This window comes from Panthera uncia, chromosome D4, assembly GCF_023721935.1.
Source record: "Panthera uncia isolate 11264 chromosome D4, Puncia_PCG_1.0, whole genome shotgun sequence".
Taxonomy (NCBI): domain Eukaryota; kingdom Metazoa; phylum Chordata; class Mammalia; order Carnivora; family Felidae; genus Panthera; species Panthera uncia.
In genome coordinates this window covers 55,026,644-55,043,499 of record NC_064807.1, presented here as the reverse complement: position 1 = coordinate 55,043,499, position 16,856 = coordinate 55,026,644, and the positions used below count along the sequence as shown (strand labels likewise).

At 54.4% G+C, this 16,856-nt stretch overlaps 1 protein-coding gene across 1 annotated transcript in view; it reads left to right on the top strand.

The window, feature by feature from the left end:
• Window positions 1-5,769: 5,769 nt before the first annotated feature.
• CNTFR (ciliary neurotrophic factor receptor) overlaps window positions 5,770-16,856 on the top strand; it is a 32,998-nt gene continuing 21,911 nt past the window's right edge. Inside the window, exons 1-2 of the mRNA XM_049625364.1 lie at window positions 5,770-5,868; window positions 8,577-8,686. The gene's annotated coding sequence lies outside the window, so the exon portion shown is untranslated. The remainder of the gene's footprint in view (window positions 5,869-8,576; window positions 8,687-16,856) is intronic.

Sequence of the window (16,856 nt, the reverse complement as noted above, 5' to 3'; positions counted from 1 at the left end):
GGCTCGTGCTTCTGTCATAGAGATGCCTACGGGAAGACCCTGAGAATTGGCCCAGGGTGTGCCAGGGTGTCGGTACGAGGTAGTCAAGGCCTGAACAAGCGGGAGCACTGAGCAGCAGAGACCTGGCCAAGGCTGAGTGAGAGAGGGAGTGTGAATGAGCGACCTGGGAGGGGGAGAAGGGGGCGCGCCCAGCGTCCTTAGGGAGTCCGGCGGAGTGGGTGCGGGTACGTGTGCACGCCTGGTTTTGAGACCAGCGGCCGGGCCTGCGCGTGAAGCACAGGGGCCACAGCCGTCTGGAGGGCAGGCGTTCCCAAGGAAGGGCGAATGTGAGGGGGCCACGCGTGCCAGTGCGGGCGAGTGTGCCAGCGGGGGGAGGGCTCGTGCGAGCGCGAGTCTAGTGGGAGTGGGGGCTCCCAGGCCTGCGCAGAGTGAGTGTGCCCGCGCGTGCCAGGCGCGGGAGCGTGCCAGGCCGGGGGCGCGCGGGGGCAGTGGCCGGGAGGGGGTCGTGGCGCGCGGCCGCGGAGGCGCGGGGAGACAAGGCGGGAGGGGGAGGGGAGCGAGGGCGCGCGCGGCCGAGCGGGCGCCCGCGGTCACATGGGCGAGGGAAGGAGGGAGGGAGCGCGCGAGGGAGGGAGGAGGATGGGGGGGTTAAAGCCGCCGAGCGCCGAGGAGCCGGTGCAGAGCGGGCGGCGGCGGCGGCAGCGGAGGCGGCGGCTCCAGCCGGCGCGGCGCGGGGCTCGGCAGCGGGATCCGGCAGCGGTGCTAGCTCCGCGCTCCGTGCCTCGCTCCCTGCCCGGGGTGGTCGAAGGGCAAGGCGCAGAGCCCCCGCGGCCCGAGGGCGCGGTGAGTACCCCGCGGCGGACAGCGCGCGGCCGGACCCTCAGACCCTCGGGCTGACCGACAGACCCGCGGCCCTCGTGCGCGCGGGAAGAGGGAGAGGACACGCGTGGGCCCGCGACCCCAGGGAAGAGAGAAACGGGAAAGTTCAAGGGAAACTTTGCCCGCAAACTCGGGGGCGGGGGCGCGTGAGAAGCGGCCCCCAGCGTCCCGGGGCGTCGGGGGTTGGGCGTGGTGATGGTGGGGGCGGACAATCGGCTGGGGGGATGTGGCCGGGCGGATTGTCCTAGCGTCCCTATTCTCTCTCACCCCTCAGCAGCGCACGCGGGGTCTGGGAAAATTCCGGAACTGGGGGGTTGTAGTGACCCCCGCGCGCCCGAAGGCGGATTCCTTCTCCCGCAGAAATCTAGACTTAAAAGCGCCCAGGGGTGTGAACGGACGGTTGCGCGTTTGCCAGTGTATGTGTGTCCGTGTGAATCCGCGTGTGTGTGTCTCGGTGTGAGCCTGCCTGTGGTTTCCTCGTGAGTCCGCCTGTATCTCCATGTAGTGGGTTTCCTTCAGTGTCTCTTTGTAAGACCCCCTCTGTTGTGTGTTTGTGAGTCCGCTTGTGGTGTATCCCCGTCTCTTTGTGAGTCAGCCCGTGTGTGTCTCCTCCAGTGCGGCTCTGTGTGAGTGGGCTTGGGTGTCCCTGTGTTGTTCCGAGTAGTGTATCTCCCCGTGCGTGGGGGCTGGGCCGCGGGGAGGTCACCAGACGGACAGCTCTCTTCCTCGGCTCCTCTCCTCTCCCGAGCCTCTTCTCCTGCGTCTAGTTCTCGCGCTCGCTCGCTCCCTTGGCCCCCTCCCCCCTTCAGTAGCTTCAGGCGGGCAGGACTATTTCACGCCTTGTTGAAAATTCAGGATTTTCTTTCTCTTTCTGTCTAGGCTCTCTCTTTGATTAGTGTCTGTGTGTGTCTGTGTGGCTGGCAGCTTGTCTGCAACACTAGGTGTGTGTCTGCATGCCACTGTGGGAATGGGTCTGTAACGCCAGTTGTTTTGCTTGTAATACTTGGTATGTTTGTGTCTGTGTCACTGGGGGTGTTCATGCGGCTGTAATCATTGAGGTGGGAATTTGAAATGCTGGGTGTGTGTTTGCATTGACAATTGCTGTATGTCCAGGGCGTCTGAAACAGTGTATTTTTGTGTTCTAACTCTGGGTGTGATGGTATACCATTGCTTGTGTAGGAATGTGACTTCAACAATTGAATATTCCTATGGCTGCAGGGCTAGCCAGGGCTTGGGGGTGGAGGGCCTATGTGTCTCAATAAACTATGCCTCCCTCTCTACTGTCAAAACCACACAAATCCTCTGGATTGGTTCTTGGGGTTCCTGGTCAGGATTGGTGACATGGAGCTAAGGTTCACATTCCGTCAGGGTTAATACTCCGAGGGACTCTGAACCTTATACAAAAACTAGGAGTTTAAACTACACATTCAAGACTTCCTGGGGCTTCTTTAGAATTCATAGTCAGATTCACACTGGGACGCTTAAATGCATATAGGCATACACTCAGATTCACGCTTAAATTCTGGGGCTCATATCCAATTGTACACTTCAGTTGTAGGGTTACATCAGACTCACGTTGGGACTCATGCTGACACTTCTATTCTCATTCCTGTTCTGAGGCTCATAGACTTACACTGATACCTAGAGCCCATGCTCAGAATCTCACTGGGGTCCTAGAGTTCACATCTGGATTCACACTAAGACCCTGGACTTCCATTTTGGATTCACACTTAACATTCTGGGGCTCATAGCTGGAGTCACATGAAGACTAAGGGCTCACACTCAGATTCTCATGGGGAACCTCAGGCTCATATTTGAACTCAAGATTCACACAAGACACTGAGGTTCATAGACTCATCCTTTTACCTTGGAGCTCACACTGAGATTCACACTAGCAAGATTCTCACTTCCATCCTGGGATCACTCAGGGACCCAGTGTTCAGTGTTCACACTCAAGACTAGCATCTCTGGTGATTACATTAAACTCACTTCTGTCTTGGGGCTTAGACTCACACTACACTTTTATATATTCACATGGGGGCCCTGGGATTCACACTTGGAATCACACCCAGTTATGCTTCCATTCTGGGGCTCACATTCAAACCCAAACTAGGGTTGTGGTGAACTCATAGTCAAATACACCCATGCTTTCTTTGGTTTATGGTGTAGAACAGGGCAGTTGGGTAAGGAACAGCAACTGCCACAAGACATGTCCCCTCCAAAGGTGGAAAGGAGAGAGGATACATATTTGGGAGTGTCACTCACTTGGGTTGTGGACTGATGGAGAGGGTTGTGGGAAACACTCACCCAGTTAAACCTTTTTGCCTTTCTTTCTGCAAGGAGACTAAGGATGATCTGAGTGGCTTTTTGGCACAGGAGTGATTATGTACTCTTAGAGTCCCCATGTGAAAGCATATCCCCCTTAAATAGTTTGGGTACCCCTTCTGTGGTAAGGGAATCGGTGTGGGGAAAAAAGACTTGTGTCTTCCCAAGACATTTCTCCCATCCCAGTCATCCTTAGTATGGGAGGAGTGTCAAGATTGACTTGGTGAGACGGTAGACCTCTGGCTCCTTTGACCTTTCCAGGGTATTGAATCTCTGATTCTAAGGGAGATGGTAGCCTGGATCTGTGGTGAGAAGGTAGCCAAAGGAGGAGACTGGACTGAAATCCACCCTCATATTTCCTCTGCCTTGGCTGGAGAAGGATAGAGGCCAAGTTATGTTATATCTCACAATGTCTCCTGGAGTGTCTATGGAACTCTTAACCTTGTCTCTATGGTATGACCAGCGATCTCTACTGTACTCCTCAGAAAAGCAGTAACCCTGTGGGGGAGGGTTGGGTTAGGTTGTAAACTATGCTGGGACTCCACCTGCCTTGGAGACACTGCTGGGCTTACATATCTTCCTGCTGTGGAGGCCAGCAAGTTAGGGCTGCCTGAGGTGCATAATCACCCCATGGGCACACCGACAACAGTACAGATCTGGCCCTCAGGCTCAGATGGCTCAGCTCTATCAGCTCCCTGTCCCTGAAGGGGACACATGCTCCCCACCCCCCTCTGGGGGGGGGCCTTGAAGGACTGGCATTCTGGTCTCTGCCCCCCCATGGTGAGTTGAAGTGTAAATGAATGGAAACATATGGAGCAGATTTTCTTTGAAATGCAGATGGTGGGGGGGGGGGCCCTGTGTGCCTGGTTGGGGGGGGGGGTCCCAGAGAGCAAGAAGGCTGAGAAGAGAGCTGACCCCTCCTCCAGTCCCACCATAGGGTGAGGATAGTTGTGTAAACTGTGGCCCTGGGTGACCACACCCACCCAGGCTCCAGCTTCCTGTGGGGAGAGGCTGGGGAGGCCAGTGGTCCCTGTGGGCTGAAGGTGCTGAGGTCATCACTCCCCTTTACCTCTGTAGAGGGCAAAGAGAGCCTCCAAAGCACAGAGTCATGCTGGGTTGGCGTTCACCAGAGCCAGGAACTCTGGGGGCCAAGAGGTGGAAGGGGGAGCTAGGGCAGATGTGGGGAAGAGTTAGACCCTGCTTCTTGCAGAACTAGCTCTGGGAAGCTGGGGCTACAGCTACAGTGGGAAGAACTGAGGCTAGACTATAATGATGACATCTGGTCAGGGCAAGAGCTCCTGGAGTTTAGGATTGGAAGAGTCCTCAATCCTGAAGGAGTTTTTCCAGACCTGGGATAGTCAGTATGCCACACTATACACTATAATTTCCCCTCACAAAACTCAGCAAAGTTACGTAGTAATTGCCTGTGAGCTCTGTGGGACCCGGGGACTGGGTTCTCTGCTCACTGCTGTACCCTGACCCTGGCACAGACCTGGAACACTCCTTGGTAAGAGGGTGATGCATCTTTTTCTCTCTCATCAGACTGAGTGTTCCATGCGGGCAGGACCATATCCTCAACTGCCAGCACAGTACCTGACACGGATTAGGTGCTCAATAAATATTGAGGAATGAATTGTTGAGTGGGAGAGGGGATTCTCTGGGGTTTGTGGCTTGAGACAGAGCAGTGTCTGTTGTATTACCCCTATTTGACTTGAAAGGCGCCTGAATGATTTGTAGTCTAGACTAAAGGAAGGATCTCCTTGCACTCAGGGAAGGGGTGCAGAGGATAGGCAGCTTATTCCTTGAAAAGGTTGGGACTAAGGGCGACTGGGGTGGAGGTGGGGATGACTGATTCTGTGGCAGAGGTCAGAGGTCACTTCTGTCCTCTCAGCTTCAGGATTTTTCAGAAGTCCTTTTCTCATGTGGTTGTGAGCATGTCCCTTGGTCTCTCTAGGTTGGTTTCTTGGACTCTAGCTAAGGCAATAGACCCCATCTCTGAGCTGCTGAGGCTAGGCTCTGAGGTTGTTTAGCTGCTGTGGGCACCACAGACTGTCTGTATTGGTTATTAATGTCTGTCTGAGAACACGGGGTTCAGATCCTAAAAATACCCTGTCCAGCCAGAGCCTAGGAGTTGCTCGTGTGGGCTAGTGTAGCAGTGGCTGCATCTTGATAAGATAGACACAGAGCCAGAAGAGACCAGGAGAGTATAGGAAAACTGAGGCAGCATGGGCAGGAGATGCATGAGAGACAGAGCTTCTGTTGTATATGGGACAAAGATTTATAAAACTAGTGCGAGTTCTTCAAATTATGGCAACATTTAGGGTAGTCTGTTATTTTACACTGTAGAGAATTTACTTCCTGGGGAGTTTGAATATACATCTGATATCAGATGTATAAATTAAGTAGTCAGTCGTAACCATTTCAAGTCCAGCTTCAAGATATTCCAAAATAAGTATGTGGCAAAGAAAAAAAAAATCTTCCTTAAGTAGCCTTTTCTGAGCCACTGCCCCCATCCCTACCTCCTAGAGCCCTTCCTTGCAGCCTGAGTCCCAGTGGGGTTCTTGTACACCCCCTTTTATAGGCCCCCACCTCACTTCTGACCCCCCAGGCATCTGTGTATCCCCTCTTCCCTGGAGATGGATGCTGCACAGTGGTTCCAAAAAGGTAAGAAAAGCCTGGCCTCTGAGGGCAGATGCCGTGTGACCTTGGCCTGTAAGCTGACCTTTCTGGGCCCCTCTGTGAAATCACGGGATTGGGGGGGGGGGGGGGCTGGGCCCTGGCCCAGGCCCGGAGAGAAGGCGGTTTTGGCACCCATCCAGCTCCCTGACGTCAATGATTCTCCAAATAATGGAATCAATATTGGGGGGGGGGGGAAGCGTGAACCAGGCCCCAGCGATTAGAAACAGATCAGCACAAACCCGCAGCTGATTCTGATAGAGCTGCCTTGGAGAGCTAGGGTGGGAGGCCTGGAAGGAGGTGGACCTGGGGGGGGGGGGGGGCGGTGGCGCTCAGGAATGGAGGCGGAGCCACCCAGTGTCCAAAGCAGGAGGATACACAAGTAGGCAGAGATTCTGGGTTGGAATGATGTGGTGGGGGCCGCTGAACTAGTTCCTTCCTCCTTTGAGTCTGTGGGGTTCCAAAGCTAGGGGAAGTTTGTGAATGGAGACTTCTTTCAACCAGTGAGTGATAAAGGGTGGACAAGGGGAGTTTGTAGTTTATCTCTTTGCTTCCTAGACTTGGGCCCCTAGGCCATGTTAGGAGTCACAGGTTATACCTAGGATAGGGGAGAGTACCGAGTGAGACCTAAGGGAGATGGTCTTTTACTTGGAGGTAGAGGGCATTAATCTAAGATAGATGGGTATTCCCTCCTCAGAATGGGAGTCTGGCCTCCTCCATCAGGTTGTATCCTCTCAGCCTACTAGAAGGCAGCAGGTGAGGATGGAGAGGGCCGTGGGGTCCATAAGGGGCTGGCCTGGCAGCAGCTGACAAAAAACAGGAAAGAGGGCTGGGGGAGCAGCTGTAATTACGGGGCATTTATTATTAATCAGATGAAATTGCTGGAACAGCTGGTGTAATATGCGTAGCGATACAGACTCTGCATGCACCCCCAACACATGTGCACGCACACATACGCACAAGCCACGCACAGCCTGAGCCTTGTTTGCTTACACAATTTTTTTCTTGTGAAGGTTGGAGCCCCCCCCCCCTCTTTTTTAAAGTAATCTTTACACCCAACATGGGGCTCGAACTCACAACTCCAAGATCAAGAGTCGCATGCTCTACTGACCGAGGCAGTCAGGCGCCCCTAGAGGGCTCCTTATGTGTGTCTGTGTCTTTTGATGTTGGTACTTATTTGTGTTTTTTCATGTCTGCCTGTATCTTCCTCTCCCTCTGTTGTCTCTTTTCCCAAATGTCTGTTAGTCTCTGGCCTGATGTGTGCCTCTTGTCTCTAACCTGTCTCCCTCTGTTTGCCTATCTCTTGGTATGTCTGTATCTATTATCACCAGCCACCCTGTCTCTAACACCTTATTTTAGTTTATGGCCATCTCTGTCTGGTTGCGTCTTCGGTCAGGGTTGGATGACATGGATGACCCTTTCTCATGGGTATGTGTTTAGGCACCTGACCATGCCTTTGGCAAACACATCTGGGACCTATTTTTTAGGGGGGGGGAGGGGAAGTTGGATCCTGAGGATCTCTTCTGTTGAGTGACTGGAGCCCATTGAAGCAATAGTGGCTTTCAAGACAGCTCTGAATACAAAGCTGGCTTCCTTATCAGCTACCATTTGTGGGATATCAGCTACCATTTGTGGGATTTTGGGCAAGGTGCTTTTGTTCTCTGAGCCTCTGTTTCCTCATCTGTAAAATGGAAACAGGGTTAACTCTAAAGTTGTTTTGATGATTCAGTACAAAATGTATGTTAAGCACTTATCATGATACCTGACTCATTAAGAACTCGGAACAAGTGTTAGCTGTTACTGTTACTGGGAAAGGCATTGTGCAGGCAAGAGAGAGAACTGCAGAGGCAAACCAGTAGAGCACAAAGGCTTTGGAGCTAGACTTGGACTCAAATCTGTGCACTGGAACTGATCAGCTATATGGTCGGAGGCAAGTTACTTAACTTCCCTGAACCTTGTTTTTTCAACTGTCAAATGGGAATAATAATAGAACCTACCTCATGGAGAAGTCATGAGGATTAAATGAGATAATGCATATAAAGTGCTTGACACAGTTCCTGGCATATAACAGATTCTCAATAAATCGTAGTGGTGATGAGAAGAGGATAGTATGATGGTGGGTGTTTTTGCCCTGACGGTTGCGTGTGAAAAAGTGTGTGATGTGGAAGTACTTGTGCCTGTGAATTGGTTGTCTGGGGACTTTGGATTGTTTGTGGATATGAGTATGTATCTGTATGTGATGTTAGGCCACTTGTGGCTTCCCTTTGTCCCTGTGGTTTAGCATCCGAAGTCAACATGGGGTGCTGGAGGGAGTCTGGACTATTCTCAACTTTCCCTTTTCTAGGGGCACCTGGGTGGCTCAGTTGGTTAAGCCTCCGATTTCAGCTCAGGCCATGATCTCTCAGTTCATGAGTTTGAGCCCTGCATTGGCCTATGTGCCGATAGCCCAGAGCCTGGAGCCAGCTTCGGATTCTGTGTCTCCTCTGTCTCTCTTGGTCCCTTCCTTGCTCACACTCTGTCTGTCTCTTTCAAAAATAAATAAACATTAAAAAAAAAACTTTCCCTTTTCTAGACACTTACCTGCTGCCTGCCTCAGTCTCCCCTTCTCTGAGAGGCATTGTATGGAATGAGTTCTTAGTTGGACTAAGGCCTGTGGGTCCTCTGTGACCTCTGATTTGTGCCCTTTGCCCTTCTAGAATCCAGCCTTGTCACATCATCCCATCCCCTTGGTTTTGGAAGTCTTGGAAAGAGTTGGTCTGGAGAAGGAGGACATTGATGTGCTCAGTGTACGGCCAGTGGTGAAGAGGTATGTGCTGGGGACCCACATGAGGCAGGTCTGTCTCTGGGTATCAGGCTGGTGCAATGGGGCTATAGGTTTGGGGATGTGCGTGAAGGAGGGCCTGAGATCCCTTCCTTCTCTTCCTCTGTTCTTCCTTCTGAGGCTTTTCATGCCCCTATGATGGGCCCACGAAGGGGAAGGGACTTACCCGCAGTCACACAGGCAAGGGCGAAGCCAGGTCAGAAAACTGGGTTCTGTACTTAAGAGGGCTGAATCCTGGATGTGGGAATATATTTCTGTCTCATTGTCAGGCTCCCTCTCTGCCCCCAAAGCATCTCTCTGGCTTGATTGGGGAAGCAGCTGGGCTTGGAGTAGATGGGATGGGGGTCGGAAATTCCAAAATCTTCTGGGGCCAGCCATGGGGCTGGGCTTGACTCTCCCTGCCTTTCATTAAGGGCAGCCAAGGCCCCCGATTGGCAGCCCAGGGTGGGGGCGTCCAAGGAATCGAGGCGCTGGAGCGGAACGGAAGGGCCTATTGTCCAAAACCCGCCAGAGGCCCACAAAGGCCAGCCGGCTTTTCATCTCAGCTCCCAAACAGACTGGCCATTTTCCCGGCCCAGGAGTAGGGGACTGATTGACCCTTCAGAACTAGGACTGGGATGTTTTTGAGGGTGGGGTGGGGTATCCCATGCTGACACATGGCCATAAAAGGGACTTAAAATGGAGGTGGGGTTCTGAAGAGTAGGGAGGCTCCAGAAAGCTGTAGAGAGTTAAGCTTCCAATCCACTGTTCCCAAAGGACCTAAGGATACAGGGTAGGGTATCTGATAGAAATTCGGATTTACACAACAATAGATAATAAATATTTATAGGGGGCACACCTGGGAGGAGTCTCATGATTTGATGGTAAAGTGAGCTACTTCTGTGAGCACATAATCCCACCCCCCCACAATTGGGATCACCGTATTGAGTTGCAACAGGGGCTGGAGAAGAGAAGGCTAGTGGTTGGGCAAGAGACTGGGCTCCTGCAGCAGGAGGAACTGAGGCCAGACAGCAGGAAGGACTTCCTGCCAATGAACAGTAGCTCTGATGCCCTGACTGTGTCTCTAGAGATCCCAGAGGATCACAGAGAGCAGGGGAGCTAGAGAACACCCCTGGGGTTAGTTAAGGGTTAGGCAGCTTCTGTGGGGGCCCAAAGAGGAGGCTGGGAGGGAAGACTTGGCAGTTCTGTCCACCCTCCCTCCACAGCACCTCCAGCATCACTTTAAAAACAGCTTTTTAATTTAACAAAGTGGATGAAAAACTGTTTTTGGAAATAAAGATATCTGCTGTCTCCCAGGCTAGCACTCAGCCCTTGCAGAGAGCCTCTCTCCGGGTTTCTCTCTGCTGCTGGTGGTTCCTTTCCTCTCTCTCTCTCTCTGTCTCTCTCTCTCTCTGTCTCTTTTTTTGTTTGTTTCTGCTCTGCAACCCCCCAGCTTCCCCTTGGCCTCCTATTACCCCCTCCCGTATCAGCCTCCTTGGGTATCTCATCCTCAGTCTCTTATCTCCGTGTCTCTGCATCTCCTTTTGTCTCTCCTCTCCCAGTTTCTCTTCCAGGGCTTGTCTCTCTCCTGAATCATCTCTGTCTCCCAGCCTGTCTCAATCTCTGTCTCCCTTCCCCCCTTCTCCCCCAACCCCTGCTCTAAATGGGTCTATTTAAAACACCCGACGCTGCCAAGTCAGAAAAGCGTCTCCTGATAAAGCGCATTAGGCCGAGGGAGGGAGGAGGAGGGGGGAGGGAGCAGGGAGCAGCGGGCGGATGGATTGATCCAAGCCCGTAACCCCATTAATCAGGCATCGTGGATCCCCCTCCCTCCCCCAGCTTCAGCCCCTTCTGAGCTAAAAGCCCTTAAATATTTATCACCCCTCCCCCCAGGGGGTGAGGGGAGGGGTGTGTGGCCCTTGGTGTGAGCATCCCCAGCTGCCTGGTGCGCACCCCCTGTGTGTTTACACATGTGCACATGTGGTCATATGTGCATGCATGGGTGTGCATACCTAACAGACCCAGGGCCCATCTTGTCCCCCTTCACCCCCCCACCACGGAGTAGCCTGGTTCCTTGGGCAGCCCAGCCCCTAGGGGACCCTGGTAATCTAGCCTGGGTCTTTGCCTCTCTTAAAAAGTTGGGCATGTAGAATAGGGAGACCTTTGGGGTCAATTGGAGGTCCTTATGCCCCCAAAGTTCAGTAACTGGAAGATTGGGTGGCATTGCACTATTATTCTCAGAGGGTCGGAAGGTGAGCTGGGGTTCAATGTCCAGATTCCCTAATATTCCCAGAGCAAGAAGTAACTTAGGGAATAGAATTGGGGGCTCCATGCTCCTAAAGTGCAGGAAGGTAACTTGGAAGGCTGGCTGAAGTTTCCCCTTTATCCTCAAAGGGCAGGAATGTGACCTGGAGGTGGGTTGGGCACCTACCATTACCCTTAGAAATTTAGGAACCTTGACCTGGGCCTGGGTGGGGGTCGCCATCACCCCCAGAGAGTAGGAAGGTGGCCACTCTCTGGGGGGTGATGTGGGACTGGGTCCCACATCTCACGGCTTATTGATTTCCCCTGGCTACAGAGGTCAGTCAACCCTGAGACAGGCTGGGGTCCGCCGGAGTTGGCCTGAGGCAACTTCGCCCTGGGCGGGGGAAGGGAGGCCCGAGCGGCCCTGGGTGTGAGGAGGGGCCGCTGCTCGGAGCAGAGGGTCCCTTCCCCCTCCCTCCCCCAGCATCAAGTGCCACATCTCCTCCTGACTCAGACAATTAGATTCAAAGGATGACCTCACTGCCTGCCGTCCCTCACTCGCTCCCTCTGCTAGCTCGCCTCGCTCGTGGCGCGCTCCTTCCTCCCCTCCTCCCGGCCCGCTCGCCGCCTTGCTCGCTCGCTCACTCACAGCTCGGGCCGGCCCCTAGCCCGCCCGCCCGTCCGGAGTCGCGGTGTTGCGGGGGGCTCCTGCCCCCCGGGCCGGCCCGGGCCTCCTGGGCCCCAGCCCCGGGCGCCCGATGCCCGCGGGCTGCGGGGCGGACCCAAGGAGCGCCGGAGGCACCGACGGGGCGCCTGCGCGGGGACCCAGGTCAGTGGCCGCGCGGCCGCAGGGCCGGAGAACTTGTCACCCCCACTGCCGCCGCTGAGACACCCCCGCCGGCGCCGCCCGCCAGCCCGCCTCGGAGCTTCCCGCTCCTTTCTCGGCCCCCGCCCCCCGCGGCTGCTCGGCGCGCTCCCCCTGCCAAGCTGTCTCTCTTCTCTTTCCCCCCCCCCCCCCCCTTCCCCAACAGCCCCTCTGCTTCTACAGCCGGTGGGAGGGACTGGGACTTCCTGAGGTCCCAGGGATGGGGCTGGGGCCCATTGGCTGAAACCCGCCCAGGCTTCTGAGAGAGGAGGGGGCTCTAGCTGTTTCCACTGGCCTGGGGGAGGGGACCACAACCTGGGTGGGAAGGGGGCTACAGAGAAAGAGGTCCAGGCAGGGTGTGGGGGTGACATCTACAGAGGGGATGAGCTCTTGATATCGTTCTTTTCTCACATCCTGTGGGCCTCTTGCCTGGCTTCATTTGTTCCCACCTCCTAGCAAACTATAGTCCCCACTGCCTAGTTTCATTTGGTCCCCACAGCCTATGGTCTTTTGGGCTCTGTCACCTGGTTTTCCTAGACCCTTCTGCCTGATTTCTTTTGTTCCCACTGTCTACTTTTTTATTTTCCTTAAGTCCCTATCACCTGGGCTTTATGGGATTGCCCTACCTGGTTTCCTTACATCCTCTTGTCTGATGTTTGCTTCCCTTCCTGGCTTCCATGGAGCCCTACCATGCTCCCTTTATGATAGGGTGTTAGGGCCCAAGCTACACCTGGAGTGGCAAATGGTAAGGATGTCAACAGCAATGCCAGTTGTTCCCAGGTTGGGGCCTGGCCAGCACAGCTTGGATTCCATTCTGCCTGGACAGCGACACAGCGTCCTCTCTTGTGATGGGGGGCAGGGCTGCAGGGTCCAAGGACACTTTACAATTCTTGTCCTCAATGGTTAGTTAGAAGAGCACTTGCTTGGCCAGTGCTGTCCCCATCTCTCTTTGGGCCTAACAGTGATGACAGGGCTTTGGCAGGGGCTGGGGGTTGAGGTCTGAGCCGCATCTCCTTCTCCTTACCTTGCCTCTTGCAGCCAGGCCTGACACTCAGGTGCACTATAAATAGTTATGGGCACAGAGAGGTTTTGAAGAGGACTGGGATCATACAGCAGGTGGCTAGGTTGAGAACTGTTGCTGATCCTCATCCTGGAGAAGAGGGGGTGCTAAGGGGAGGCAGGAGGGGTCTGGGGAGTGAGCTTATTTCTGGGGTTTTCTGGCTTTTGCTACCAGTGCCACCATCTCTTCACCCAGGGGTGTCTGGCCTGGATCCTTACCTTACCCTGTCTGTCTGGCCTGGATCTCCTCTTATTCCGGGATGCTGGGAAAGCAGGGTCAGGGGAGGAAGGAGCCACCTAGGAAGTTATCAGATATTTATTTGCTTTTGGGGGATGAACAAAGTTTCTCCTTCCCTTTTCCTTCTTCCTTAGGCTACCCTGAGCTTTAGCACCCTACCCCCAAGTGCAGCCCGGGCAATCCAAGGACCCAGCATGGAGTAGCTATTCTGTGTGTATCTTTGTATTTCTCACTGCTGGATGTGGGAGCATGAGAGGCTGAAGGTGACTGGGGGACTCTGAGTTTCTGGAGGTGCGATGATATCTGTGTGGAAGATAGACTGTTCTGAATGTGTGATGGCATCCATATGTGAGACTGTGCCTGTTTTGAGTGAGCGTGTGTGAGTCTGTGTGTATGACTGTGACTGTAATACGTGTGTGCATGCACAGCGTGTGTGAAGCTGTGGCAGTGGGCGTCCACGTGGGAGGGCCAAGATGTGTAGTCACGATGGTGAACTATGGGTGCCAGTGTCTGTGAGAGGCTGCCTGCGTGTGTCTGTGAAGCTCTGGCTGTGTGTATGTAAAGGTAGGGAGGGCTTCAAGGAGCTCTGCCAGGTGGTAGTGAGAGTCCCCAGTGTGTGCTACATCTCGGGGAGAAGTGAGCACTGGGTGCCATGTGACCCTGAATTGCTGGTGTGTTTGTGAGCATGTGTGTGCACGTACTCATGCCTGTGTTTACCCATCAGGAACAGATTGCTCTGGCTTCCCCACTGTGAGGAGGGAGTAAGGGGGAGGAAGGATGGCTTGCTTTTGCCCAGCAGACCAGAAGCTTCCTCAGAAGTAGTGTGTGCAGTGTGTGTGTGTGTGTTAGGGGGGCAGGGAGAACAGGACATTGTTACATGAAGACAGGCGAAGTTTCTGTTCCCCCTACTCCATTCTAGCTCTGTCAGAAAGACCATTTTCAGTTCTTTTTGTTAGAAACCAATGCTTCACATGCAATGTCTCCCCTGCCCCCCACCCCACCCGTGTGTATGTATGTGTGTGTGTATGTGTGTATGTGTGTGTGTGTGTGTGCACAAGCTTGCAAGCATAGGCCTCTGTGTATATATTAGAGGGTGTGTCTGCACCATAGCAGTCATGGGGCCAGGGATGGGGTGTAGTGAGAGATGCTAAGGCAGATAGGTCTTTGTCCCAGCTCCCAAGTCTGGAAAACTATTCTGTCCGTCCTTCTGTTTCCATGGAAGGCCTTGCAGCCTCTTTCCTGCCCTGCCTCATCAGCTGGGATGCTCCCCTCCACTGTCATTGCTCTGCCCATCCCCCACCAATGAATGGGAGTTCTTCCAGCTATCTAACCTCCTGCTGCAGCTGTCTGTCTCATCAAGAAGAGCAACCCCCCACTCCCTGCAGACTTAACCTGACTGGTGCATGGCCCTTTTCTAGGTAGCGGGGTCCTCCTGATTCTCCTAGAAGCCAGAAGAGATTCTGGACTAAGGCTAGGAGGATGGGGAATTTGGTGCTTGTGCCCCAGGTTCTTTGAAGTTGTCCAGAGACCATGTGCCCAAAGGGAAGATACACACTTACTTGCCCCTTCCTGTTCTCCATTTGATGGGAAGGGGATTGGACCACATGACCTTTGAGGGAGAAAGCCAAGACCTTTTGCACATAGAGGGCTGCTTAAGCCCAAGCCTGCATATATATGCATATATAAGCCCATGCCAGGTAACCAGGCAGCATGCAGGGCCCTGAGTAGGGCTCTACATGTGGGCATGGGCTGGTGGGATTCAGATTCCCACCTCTCCAGGATACCTCCCTGCTGCCCAGCCAGGCCCATCATGGGAAGGCCCCAGGTTCCCCCCACAACACGCCTGTACACACGTGCAGCAGGGCACGCACATGCTGATCTCAGGGTCCCCATGGTGCAAGAGGCTGGAGGTGGGGGGTTTGAACACTCAGAGTCCTGGCTGCTGCCAAAATCCATTGGAATCTTGTCCCCCCCCCCCGGCCCCCCCCCCCCGGCGGGGGGGGGCACAAAAGGGGGGGCGGAACCCCCCCCCCCCCCCCCAACTCACTCACATTGGGCCGCTCCTTTTCCACAACCTCAGCCAGAGACTGGAGCTAGGGGACTGCTCCCTCTGCCTCCCTCCTGGCCCCCCTCCCACTGGTGTTCAACTTCTGCCCCCTTCTACGGAGGGAGATGGGAGCCTATGTTTAGGTGGGGTCCTTTCCCCTGAGCACTGGGGCTTGACCCTAGAGTGAGTGGGGATGTGATAGCCCAGGAGGAGATAAGGCTTGAATCCTGAACCCAGGCATGGCTCCTATGCCCCTCGGGGTGGGGGCACTAGTAGCTGAGAGGAGGGCCAAGTCTGGATTCAGAGAGAAAGCCAGAGACAAGAGACTCAGAGACAGAAGGTAGAGACGCCACAGAGAGTGGGAGCCTGCCCAGTGGCCAGCCAGCCCCAGTCCCAGAAGCTGGCCCCTGACCCAGGCCCGCCCCTTCCCCGGTAGGGGGTTTGCCGGGCCAGCTGCCAGGGGCCAGGCCTCCCTCCTCGGCCTTTAACCCCCCCCACACACACCCTCTGGACTGCTCAGGCCTCTGCCCCCGCCCCCACCGCCCACGCTGTCCAGGCTGTCTAGGCCTGGTGGGATCTGGGGGCCTCTCAGCCTTAGCCCCTCCTCCCCTTCTTGGAGCTTCCAGCCAGCCCTGACTGTCTCTCCCAGGCTCCCCTTCGGCCAGTGCTTCTCCTCCTTGCCCACCACATCCTTGTCCCTGTTACTGCCACTGCTCTCTCATTTTCTCTCTCTACCTCCAAATGAAGGTGTCTCTTTTCCTTGCTCTACCCTAATTCTTCTGCAGGTCTGAGGCCTCTAGAGCTCTCTAAGCTTTTAAGTCAGTCCATGCTGTGTCCTGTCCTGTGCTCTTGCCTCTTCTCAGGATGGGTCCTCTACAACTGCTGTCAGGAGAGGGGAGGGGGACGAGGCCCTAGGACAAAGTGTCTTTTCCCTCACACTGAAGGATTCTGGAGTCTGGGGTTGCCTAGGGGGACTAGAAGCTGTGGAGATGTCACCTTGGCTATGCCATGGGTCAGATGCCCCCCAGCAGATATGCATGTTCCTGAACTCACCCTGCTGTAAGTCCCTGCAAGGGTAGTCCAGGCCAGTGACTTTGGTTGGATTTTAATTTTGGGGACTACCACATGGGCCCTCCCTATTCGTTCATTGTTCAGACCAGATTGAGCCTACCTGACCTCAGCATACCCACACCAACTAATGCCTTGAAGCTCAGAACATATTGTTGCACGTCAATACTCACATTTAGAGCTGGGCCCCAGCCAGTGATGCTCAGAACCCCTCAGTTCAACCCTGGATGTAGCAGGGTTTCCTGAGGGTTGGGCTTGTGTAACCTTCTGTAGGGATAAATAGGAGCTCTCCAAATTCATACCTCCCCTCCCTTAGGTTCTGCCTTTAGCTGGGCAGGGGATGAGGGTGGGGGGCACGGGGCACCTGGAAGTTTGCTGGAGCTGGCAAGAGGGGTCTTGGGCCCCTCGTAAGCCTGACTCAAACTGAGAAATTGAGGTTGCTCCCTAATCGGGAGTCTGTCATTGTGTCTGTCTGTGTCACTGCTAGTGACTGTCAGCCTCCATGGTGCCAATATTACTGTGAGCTGGTGTTATCCTGTATGACTGTCCATGTTACTGAGTCTGACTGTTAACATCCTTGTGTTACTGTGGACACACCATCATTGTTACTCTATGTGACTGTCAGTCTCATTGCATCTTTGATTCTGAGATTACT